The following is an 11458-nucleotide window of genomic DNA, read 5'->3' as shown; positions in this document are numbered from 1 at the left end:
GGAGAGAATCATAGATACCAGGGAAGTGAAATTTGACTAAATGAGAGAAGTGATGTTTTTTTCCAGCCTGATCAAAAGTCTTTGGGTTTGGTTTGATTTTTGTTAACATATTTAACTCAAATGCCTAATGAATAGCTGGGTGGAAGGCTCTCTGTGTTCAAGTCACTGTCCCATCTGTTCAATTACAGGCAGAGAAAGCCTTGAATACGTATCTCCAGCTCTTCCCAGGAGTCCTCCAACAAGACAAGGGAAGACCAGACTTAATATTTGTAAAGCTCAAACACACAAAACCACATTAAAGTAAAACACATGCAGGCTTTATAAGGGGCACTGCCTCATTTGCCCTCCTGATGCAGGAGTCGTGGGATGAAATTTAAAGGCCACGTTATATAGAAGGTCCGACTCAATGATCACCATGGTTCCTTCTGGTCTTAAAATCTATGCGGGCAGCTAAACTTGGAGACAGAAGGGCCGGGGGGAAGAGTCTCTCTCTCTCTCTCTCTCTACAGTGGCTGGCTGCAATACTGAGATTTCTTCTGCGAGGGATTCTTACCTAGAACAGAGCCGTGGGCCATCAGTCCAGCAATGGCTGATTCTTAGCTTCTTGGAAAGCCCAGGAATGTCTGGCTAACATGGCTCCTGGATTCCTGGCAGCCTCCCCCCTCCCGCTTGGATCCAATCAAGCCCAGCGGTAATGTACACCGGGGCAGTCCCATGATCTGGGGGGCTCTCTCTGGGTCTGCATCAGGGAGCACAGCTTGGCTGGACCGGAGGAGGTGGCCATGAGGCTTCTCTTTGTGCTGCGAGAGAAGGTAATGAGACTGAGGGCCCCCCTGTGTTTTCATCTGGCCAGCGGGGGCCTAAGCCTCGCACCAGGACCAGGATCCTGGGGCACATGGCTGCAATCGAGGTGTAACAGCCTGCAAGGTGAGAGCCAACGATGGCACGAGCACCTCAGCCCTTGAGCTCTGAACCGTCGTGGTCCATTGCTTTCACACTGCCCCCGCGTTGTCAATGTGCCACGGGTCCCTGATGGCCCAGGGGCCTTGCAGGAGCTCCTCGGGGGGCAGGCTGCATCCAGGCTGTGGGAATCACACCTGCAACTTGGGGGATTGGCACTGCTGGCTACATGCCCAGTGCAGACGAGGCTGGGGTAGACCACGTATTCCAGCTCACGACTGCGCGGCGCCAGGGCCTGGTGATCCCTGCTTCTCTGTCCTGCCATCTCCAGGCTCCATCCCATGCCATCCTCGGCCCAGGTGGCCAGGTGGCCAACATTGTCCCCAGGGCCTCAGCCCAGGTGGCCGGGTGGCCAACAGTGTCCCCAGGGTGTAACTGGGTCACAGAGGGGGGTTATATGGGGCCTGAGTCTCTCCTCAATCACTCTGGTTGCTCTCCGTAGCCTGTCCCTTGGGGATCCCCTGCCCCGCCCGGTGTTGGCACAGACACCGATAGCTAAGACGAGTGGCCCAGGAACAGGCCCTGGCTGGAGTTCGGTGCCCTTTGCCCCTGCCCTGATGGGTCTCTGGCCGCAGACCCTAGCAGCTACATCACAAGGGTGCTGATGGTGCAGTGCCTGGCTTTGCCCGGGGAGGGCGCTCTAAGTCCACAGACCAGCGCCAGCACCAGCCCGGCATCCTAGCCTGGGTGGCAGCTGGGGTGTGAGATTCCCTGCTGGGCCAGGCTTTGCTCAGTCCCTGGCTCTCGCTCTTTCTCCTTCTTCTCTTCTCCCTCCCTCCTCTCTGGTCTTTCTTTCTTTCCCTTCTCCAGGGACGAGGGTGTGATCCCCGTGACGCTGTTAGCCCAGCCGTGTCAGTCCCAGCCTGACCCAGTCACCCCTGCACCGCTCAATGCCTTGCAAGCCCCCCAGCTCCATGAGCTGCTGGTAGAAGGGGGTGATGGGGGGCAGGATCTTGGGGCAGGGGGCTGCAGGGCTCCCCGTCCCTTCCGCAGCCCCAGGGGGGAGCATCCTAGAATCACTTATTCGGAGCGGGGGTGCTGTTAGCGCTTAGAGCAGGGGACTGTGATTCAGGACTGCTGGGTTCTAGTCCAGTCTCTGTAGAGTGTGACCGTGGGCAAGCCAATGCCTTGCTCCATGCCTCAGTTTCCCCATTTTACTGCAGGGCCTCTACCTTGAGCTGTCAGGAGGCTGGCGAGCCCTTGGTGAAAGGGGCTCCAGAGAGCAGCTTGTCACTAGCCACAGTGAGCCTCCCAGTCTGCCCCCAGAGCTCCAACCCCAGCCCCACGGGCAGCGGGCACATTCTGGGTAATGCCATGATAAGCCTGCCTCTGAATCCCCCGTCTGGTGCCGGCCTTGACGAGCGCAGGGAAGGGCTGAGCTGCTGGCCACGGCGGTCAGCTGTGGCCGTCTGTGCTCCCGGCCTTGCCCATTAGAGCACGAGCAGCGTCGTCACCAACATGGCCAAATGGACCCCGCAGCAGCCATGGCTCACTGGGGCATAGGCTGCAGCGTGGCAGGGCTGGGACCAGCCTCCCTGCTGTTTGGCTGAGTTACTCATTGACCCCCCCAAGGCACAGCCCCCTCCGAGCCCCTGCAGTGCACCTGTGATCACACATGCACCCCTGTATGCCATACACACAACCCTATATGTCATCCCCATATATAGCACACATGCACCCTGTATATCTCCCCTCACCCCCCACCCCCCCGTAACTAACAAAGGAACTTGTGCTGGCTTCTCTATTTCACTTCTCCCCCTTGCCCCCTACCTGGCTTCTGCTCCTCCTCTCACCAATACAGATGTGTGTGTGAGTGTGCGTGTGTGTGTATGTGAGGGGTGCGCACACACAAAAACATGTATACGCCTGCATTCAGGTGTGCCCCTGTGCATGCATGGGGAGAGCTGTGTTTCTGTGTTTATGCAAAAGTGTGTGTGGGGGGGTAAAGGTGTGCTTGGGTAGCTGCATGTGTGTTCAGGAGTTTGCTTGTGTGTGTGTGTGTGTGTGCGTGCAGGTTGACTGTGTACAGGTGCTCAGGAATGGGTGTGCTGTGTGGGTGTCCCTAGGTAGGAATGTGCCTGTGTGTGTATGACGCGGTGTGTGTGTGTATTATGGGCTGCGAGAGGCTTTGGGCCAGCTCGTACTCTGTGACTCACCCCCTATGCACCCCATGGATACATGAGGGCAGGCTCTGGCCCTGCCACGTCCCCACAGGGCCCTGGTGACGACGAATTTTCAAGGAAAGCCTGTAACGCTAACTCACCCGCCTGCGTGCAGGGGGGCTCCCTGGCGCTGCCAGGGTGCTGGTCCCTGGATGTGCTGCATTCCCAGCCCTGGGCCAGACAGCGGGAGCCCACAGGCCTGATTAATCTTGATTAGCAGAGCGCTTTGTGGCTCATTTTTCAAACCGTGCTGATCAATGCAGGCTGGGCACTGCACCAGCTAATGGCGGAGGGCGGGAGTGGGGACACAGAGCAACTGCCGCCATGGCTGGTGAGGAGGTTTTGGGGTGCGGGGGGGGGTTGTTGGGTGGAAGCATGTGGGGGCCTGGAGGGCGTGGCTGCTATGGGGTGGTGGGGAGGCCAGCCAGGACACACACACACACACAGAGGATTAGAGCCACTACTGTATGCACCTGGGCATGCTTATAGGAGTGCATGTGTACATGGGTGTGATTCTAGGTGTGAATGAGTGTGATTGGACATTCCAGTGACTCTGGGTGTGAACGAGTGCAGCATAGGCAAAAGGGTGTGATCCTAGGTGGGATTAACTGGATTGCCGACCCATGGGTTTGATCCTGGGTGTGAACAAATTTGGTGTGTACACAGGGGTGTGATTCTACCTGGGCACGACTAGTGTATGTATATGTACTGCCCACCTTGCCCAGGGCCTGATGTGTTGCCCACATGCAGGTGGGATTTTGGCTGCGAATAAATGTTGTATGCATACATGGGCGAGTCCAGGTGTGAATGGATGTTACGGGTGCACATGGATTTGATTCTAGGTGCGACTGACTCTTGTGTGCTGTAATGTTCGTTGTGATTGAGTACAGTGTAGGCACATGGGGGTGCCCAGCCCTGCAGGTGCGAGCCCGGGGGGGGGTATCTTTGTCTGGCTGTCAGGTGTGATCGTACGCTGTAGATCTGCTGAGAGGGGTGCCAGGCGAGGCCGCAGCCGGGCATGGCCCTGATTGCAGATGCTGCGTGCCAGGTGAGCACGGGGCATGTGGCCACCACCTCGCACAGGCAGACATGCCTGTGCAATGTGATCTGACCCACATAAGCCACACAGATAAGATTCCCCCCCCGCCCCCTTCTCCTCTAGGTGCTGCCCCAGAGCGGGCAGAGCAGTATCCAGGCCTGGCCCCTGCCGACCTGGGCAGGCCACGAGCCGGGGTGCAGGCAGGGGATGAGCAGCAGCAACAATTCCACACCGGTTTTGTTGCATTGTGCCAAGCTTCCCCCCCCCCCGCCCCGGCTCTCCCCCCGCGCCTGCCAGCAGTTCTGAGACACTAATTGGATTCCTAATGGCAGTAATTAATTGGGAAACTTCATTACAGGCTTGTGCGACACGTAGCTGGGGGTGGATGAATGAGTGGCCCAGCTGCAGATAGGCGAGACAATGCAGCCGGCGGGTCTGTGCCCTTATCGTGCCGCTCTGCCAGGCTCCTGAGCTGGCCGCCACTGATAACCGGCGTTCGTTACACACCAGGTCGCGCCCCGGAGACAGAGCGTCCCCCCGCTGCCAAGCCTGTCGCCGGGTTGTCTCCTTCAGAGCAGCGCTGCTGGGGGAGGCCCCCTGCAGCCACGGGGCCCCGTGCGGGGCTGTTCCAGCCGGAGTATTTCCCAGGGTGGCGCCCAGGTCAGGGTTCTTGCCCTCGAGCGATTCCAGCAAAGAGCCACAGCCGGAGCTCGGTGTGATCCACTGGGCCTGACCCGCCTCTGCCACAGCGTGAGGGAGTTCGGCACCTCTGGAGACCAGAGCCCCAGGTGTCCGCAGGCCAGGCAGCCACACTCAAGCACCCCAAATCAGTGGCCGCTTTAGGCCGGAGCGATTTGGCTGGAGCCACAGAGCTGCAAATGGAACCCGGGCGTCCTGACTTCCACCCTTCTTGCTCAGGGTTTGCAACCTTTCGGGGCTCAGGACTCATTTTTAAACAAAGATGGTCTGGGGGGGCAACCCAGAGACCCCCCAAGACATCCCCTGACCTGATGCCTCCTCCACAGGGGTCCATTGGGAGCAGAAGGAGCTGCTCAGAGCTAAGATTGTGAGCAGCTGGGGAACCCACCTTGGCAACTGGGTGACCAAGACAATCCCCCAAAATTCACAGCCCCCTCACATGGCCTATGGGGGCAGAGGGTCGGGGGATTTGGGCGCTTGGAGGTGAAGTGGGGAGATCAGGGGCTTGGGGGTGTAGCAAGGAAGGATTTAGGGCTTTGGGGGGACTGGGGAAAGAATTGGGGGGCAGAGGGATGTGTGTATGCAGTGCGGGGGCTAGGGGAAGGATATGGGGGCAGAGGGGTCGATGGGAGGGGCAGCAAGTTGATAGCTCCCCAAAAACGCACAGCTGATAGGGGAGAAAGTGAAGAGAATGGGGGGATTTGGGGTCCTGGGGATGCAATGGAAGAAAATCTGGGGTTCAGGATGAGGGGGTATGACAGAGGGGGAGTTGCCCGGCTCTGGGTGAGGGGTAAATTGTGGGCAGGACAGGGTGGAACCTGGCTGCACGGTACATTACCTACAGAATGTGATACCAACAGCACCCGCCCGGCTTCAGTCCTGGACAGACCCCTCTCAGATGGAGGGCAACTGGGCCAAACCTGAGCAGCACTGCACCCCTGTGAAGCAGGTCACAACCCCCACGCAGGGAGCCGAGCCCAGAGACCCTTTGACACATTCTGGTGGCCCAATTATGGGTCACAATCCCGAGGTTGATCTAGCCCACACACCCTCTCAGCGGTGGGACCAGAACCCTGGAGTCTGGGCTGCTAGTTCCCTGCACAGGCTGCTAGTCCAAACTATGGCAGGGAATGGAACCCAGGAGTCCTGTCTCCCGGGGCTGGACATGGGCAGTGCAGAGAGAGGAGTGACCACTGCCCACCTTGCCCAGGAACTGATGTGTTGCCCACACAAAGGCTCCCGCGGACCTCGAGGGGCTCTGGATGTAGGCAGAGCGGGGCCCTGAACCATAAACCAGAGTAGGGGGCAAAGCTGCCTCCTCGCTCCCGCTGGGCCTTTCCCAGGCTGCCCACTGCTCCCTGAATGCAGATCCAGGAGGACGGCAGGGCTCACTCCACGGGGCCCCGTTATGCCCCGGGGGAGGGGGGGGAGCAGGAACTCCACTGGAGCGGATGGAGTCAACTCGCCCCCAGCAAGACCAAGCATCTTAGCCAGGCAGGCCCCCAGCTCAGCAACCAGCACTGGGGAGAAGGGGCTGGCAGCGTGCACAGAGCCTGGCAGCTGGGGTGGGGGTGGGGGTCCAGCATTGGGAGGGGACAGAACAGGACCTAGTGATCCAACAGCTGCCCCGGTTACAATGGTCCCAGAATCTCCTCCACTCCCCACGACCCCCTTCCCCAGAAGCCTTGCAGGAGCAGAATCTATACCAGTCCCAAGTGGGGGGAGGGGGCCTCTGGGCATCCCCGCCCCCCTCGCATTGAACCCCTCCAAGAGTCAGTCTCCAGCGCCCGTCGGCCCCCTGGCCAAGCACCATAGAAAGGAGATTCAGTAGCAGAATCTGGGTAGTTTTTCATTCTGCTGCGCCGGCTCCTTCCCTGACAACTTTGATTAGCCCAGCTGCTCGTTAGTGGCTTTAATCCCCGGGGGAGAGATGGAGAATCCCTTTGTGCGATGGAAAAAGCTCCTGTAATTTCTCCTCTGCGAAGGGGCTGCGTCTCTTTGTTACCAGTCAGGGCATAGCCAGCTTCCCCGGCATCTGGCGCGTGGGATGGCATCGGGGACAGAAGGGGTGTGGAGGGGTGTGTAGAAAAAGGCGACTCTTCCCTGCCCCCAAGCACATTACAAATGAGATTGCCACCCCCACATGCATCCAGCTAATGAACTGCTGGAAATTGGGACTGATGGGGATCTGCCCCTGGCTGCTGCATTCCAGGTCTTGCTCCCCAGCGCCCCCCCCGTACCCTGTGCCAGCTGTCAGCCTCCAGCTAATTATCCTGTGCCCGGCGTGGCTGAGCCTGGCGGCTGCTCTTCTGGTTCCAAGCTTTGGGCAAATATTTCTTTCACCCCTAGTGGCAGCACAGACCACAGCACGGATAAGGGCCCTACTACTACTGTTAGGAGCAAAGGGAGCTTCCCCTTGCGCTCAAAGCGGGAGGCCTCTGTTTCCAGCTGGGAAGGTGACAGGGTCCAGTCCCAGCGCCGCGGGCTGGAGTGAACTAGCTAGCAATTGAGTGCATGAGCTCCAGACGTGGGAGCCTCCTCGGTGCCAGCCCCTGCACTGCTGCTTGGCTTTCACAGCTCAGGGATGGTCTAGCTCATCATGCCAAGCCAGACAGCGCTGACCCCAAATTCCAGTGGGAGATGAGGTTCTGTACCCACCCTCGAGGGGGGGAAGGGCTATTTAGAGCAGCTGGATGGGGAATCAGGACTCCTGGGTTCCGTTCCCTGCTCAGCCACACGACCTTGGGCAAATCAGTTGACCTCTGCGTGCCTCACTTTCCCCTTCTCTAAAACAAGGCTGGTCACACAATACAACTCGTGTGCAGAGCCAGAGTCCTCCTAGCTCTGAGTGTTTTGAGATCCTGGGGGAGACATACTCGGGGAGAGGGGAAGATGGAGCGAGGGGGTGGAGGAAAGGAAGGCGGGGGAAGCAGAGGCCAGAGCTTTCAGCATCGTGCGCCCCTCCCTAGCCAGGGACGGCTAATTGTTACAGACAGCTGAGGCCCTGAGTGCCATCAATAATTCAGCCCCGGGAAGTGCCAGAGCACGTCGGCTTAATAATGAATCAGCCAGCAGGGCTCCCACAGCCCCACAAGTGGGGCACTTACTAAAAATACCCAGCGCTCACGCTGATGCCTGCTGACTGCCTTTCAGCTCCAATTAGCCGACAAACGGCTCCCCCAGAGGGGTCCACAGGCTGGGCATCGTGGGGCTCAGTGGAGGTAATAAAAGGGAACAGGGCCTGATGGGGCGGGGGTGTCTGGCTGCATTGCAATTGCAAGAGGAGGGGGCAGTTGCAGACGGGGAGGCTGATCTGATTTCCATTCAATTCCCCCTAAACTGGCCTTACCTGACCCTCTGACCTGTCACTCCAGAGGCTAGGGGATGGGCCCTCTGGGGCCTGCTGCTGAAAGCAGCAACTTGCCCTTCCTGGGGAATGTGGGGAGCTGCAGGCAGTGCCAGGTCAAACAAAACTGGGGTGAGGTCAGGTCAGAGTCTCCCCCCTGTGGGGCGCGGGGACCCCGAGATACAGAGCCAGACCAGCCGCTGCGCCGATCCCAGAGCCGTGACACCACATCCCAGATTGCAGTGCCACAGGCCTGGCAGCCACCCACAGCCCTGATCCCAGAACCATGGCCCGGTCTGGATCCCAGAGTCCCCCCTCTCCGGTGCTGGCCCCTTGGACCCAGACTCCCGGGTGCCCAGCCTTGCAGGCTGTCAGCTCTGGAGCGCCATGACTCAGACGGCCTCGCGGGGTGACCACTGCCCCATTGCAGGCTGCAGGGACACCCAGTCTCGCCTAAGGAGAGGAGCTCTGGAGAGGGGCAGCCGAGATTGGCACGATCATAGATACTAAGGTCAGAAGGGACCGTTCTGATCATCTAGTCCGACCTCCTGCACAACGCAGGCCACAGAATCTCACCCACCCACTCCTACGAAAAACCTCACCTATGTCTGAGCTATTGAAGTCCTCAAATCGTGGTTTAAAGACTTCAAGGAGCAGAAAATCCTCCAGCAAGTGACCCGTGCCCCACACTGCAGATGAAGGCAAAAAACCCCCAGGGCCTCTTCCCTGGAGGAAAATTCCTTTCCGACCCCAAATATTCCAAGCCCTTGCAGCAGCCAGGTTGAGATGCAACCACAGCTTCCAGGCGGTCTGCAGGGGCTGCTGCCTGCCCCCTGCCCCACACACCGGGGACAGCTCTGGGACGCATTGTATACAGCATCCGCTGAGACACCCCCGGGCACACCCCAGGGCATCCCGCCCCTCGCTCTACAGACAGAATGGCAGGCAGGGGAGGCAGCTGCAGTATAAGTATTGAACCCCCCCTCCCCTTTCCTTCTTCCTCTTCTGTCTCCTGACCCCGAATGCACCAGGATCCTGCCCCACAGTGTGTCTCAGCCCCTCCGCCACCTTCCCGGCCTGCTTTAGTTCTGCAAATGCTCAAGGCAGGAAACGCTGAGTCGGCAATGCATGGTGATGGGAAACACTCAACACGGCAGGGAATCAAGCTCTGTACCCCCCCGCGCCCCATCTCTGGTGTGGTGGGCTTCTCCGCTGAGCCCCCCCCATCTGGATGCTTGTCTGTCATGCACTGACAGCAGCTCTCTAGGTCCACCCCATTGCAAGCATTCAAAAGAAACCGCCATTTTCTCGGGGGGGGAGGATTGAAAAGATATTTTCCTCCCAGAAATGTTCCTTTTTGTGTGAAAAGGAAACAAAGGGCCCTTAGGAGTTGTTAGCTCGGGACACCAGCACTGCAGTGTCAGAGGCCCGGCTCTTCCAAGTATTTAGGGTCCACACGTCCACTGATCTCAATCCCTTTGGGCTCTGGGCCTGAGCATCTCACACCCTCGGCCCCTGTCAGGCAGGGAAGGCTCCTGTTTTACAGCTGGGGGGGCTATGGCCCAGACAGGCTAAGCGCTTTGCCCAAGGCAACCCGCAGCAGAACACGATCCAGAACCCACTTCCCAGCCCTGAGCCCACCCACGGGACCGCGCAGGTTTGGGCGAGAAAGGGGCAGGACACGAACCGAAACAATGAAAATACGACGTTTGTGGTCACCTAGAAATAAACGTTTTTTGCTTCGCTGGACAGGACATTTACATAGCGAGGCAGATTTTTAAACGGTGTCGATTTCTGGTTCAAAATGTCGGGGTTGGGCCAAAAGCCATTTTTCTTCATGAAATAAACATCAGCCAGCTCCAGTCTGGAGTGCTTTATACCCTTAGATCTGACTCGTCAGCAGCCCATGCTACCAGCAGGGAAACTGAGGCATAGACAGGCCGCCATGGCCCACAAGGTGATTCCGCAGGGGCGAGATGGGAAGAGAGCCCAGGTGTCCTGCCTCCCAGGGCTACGTCTCATCCTACAACGCAGCTACCCTCCCACACATAATGCTCGATGCCCCCCCCTTCTCTCTTGCCCCCTCCCCACTCCCCAGCCTATGCTTCTTAAATTAGAGGCTCTTTGCTCCATGACTGAGGCCACAACGGTACTAAAAATAGCGAAAGCTTTCAGCATGGTAGCCCAGGGTGCTGGCCTGGGGCCTGCCAATCCCTGCCCCACTGTCGGCTCGGGAGGAGGGTTTTGTGGGCCTGGCACGGGTTGATCAAGGCTGTTGGGGCCTCCGTTGGTGGCACGGCCACCAGTGCCCGGCTGTGCACAAAGCCGGGCTGCAGGCTGGCCGGGCTGCGCAGGTGCTGGCCCATTGCTGTGTTTGGGGGATCTGAGAGTCGTCCAGAAGCAGCGGATGCATTGCTCCGGCGCCGGATCGGGGCCAGCTTATTCCGTCCCCCCCAGCTGGGCCCTTCCAGGGGGAGGGGGGGAACGCGTAAGCATGGAAAGGAACCAGATGCTCTCAGGGCACAGCGGAGGGAGCCAGGCCGCCCAGCTGCCATTGTTCTGCGCCAGGGCATCTTTCACCTTGAAGTGACAGGAGCTGCGATTGGCGGGCTGCCCGTTTCTATGGCGACGGGGAGCCGGGGCTGGGATGGAGCCGGGACGAGGGGCTGGACCTGACGAGGATGAGAAACGAGAAACGGGTAGCAGCAGGCGGATGGATGTGAAAGGAGACAAAGTCAGATGCTGAGAAAAGGGGAGGCGGCAGCTTATCACCCCCCCCCCTCGACACACACACACACGGGCTGATGGGAAGGGCGCTGGGTGCCCCCCCGTCTATGAATTGATCAGCCCCCCCCCCACCTGTGCAGCGCGTCTGGACTCACAGCAGAACGCTGCCCCCGCCGGGCACATGGCTGGAGGGCGTGAGGCAGGGGGTGCAGCCCAGAGCAGGGCAGGGGCCAGTCCCCTGGGCTAGGTGCTGGCGGGTGGGGTTTGCCCCGGGGCTGGGCCGGGGGACTCACCTGCAGCCCGTTAGCCAGCGTCACCGACGTGCATCCGTGCCCGCATGCGGGTGTCCTGCAGTCAGCCTGTCACCCGCTCACGCAGCGCCGTGCGTTGGCCCTACTGTGGGCGGGTGCCCCGATGTCCACCCAGCCATGTGTCCGCCTGTCCAGGTGCAGGGGAAGGGGGCTGCCCAGACCCGGCGATTGGTGAGGGTCTGCAAGGCGCAGGCACCCCGAGTGGCATGGTGGG

Source organism: Dermochelys coriacea, chromosome 25 (assembly GCF_009764565.3).
Source record: "Dermochelys coriacea isolate rDerCor1 chromosome 25, rDerCor1.pri.v4, whole genome shotgun sequence".
NCBI lineage: Eukaryota > Metazoa > Chordata > Testudines > Dermochelyidae > Dermochelys > Dermochelys coriacea.
This window is presented reverse-complemented; position numbering follows the sequence as displayed.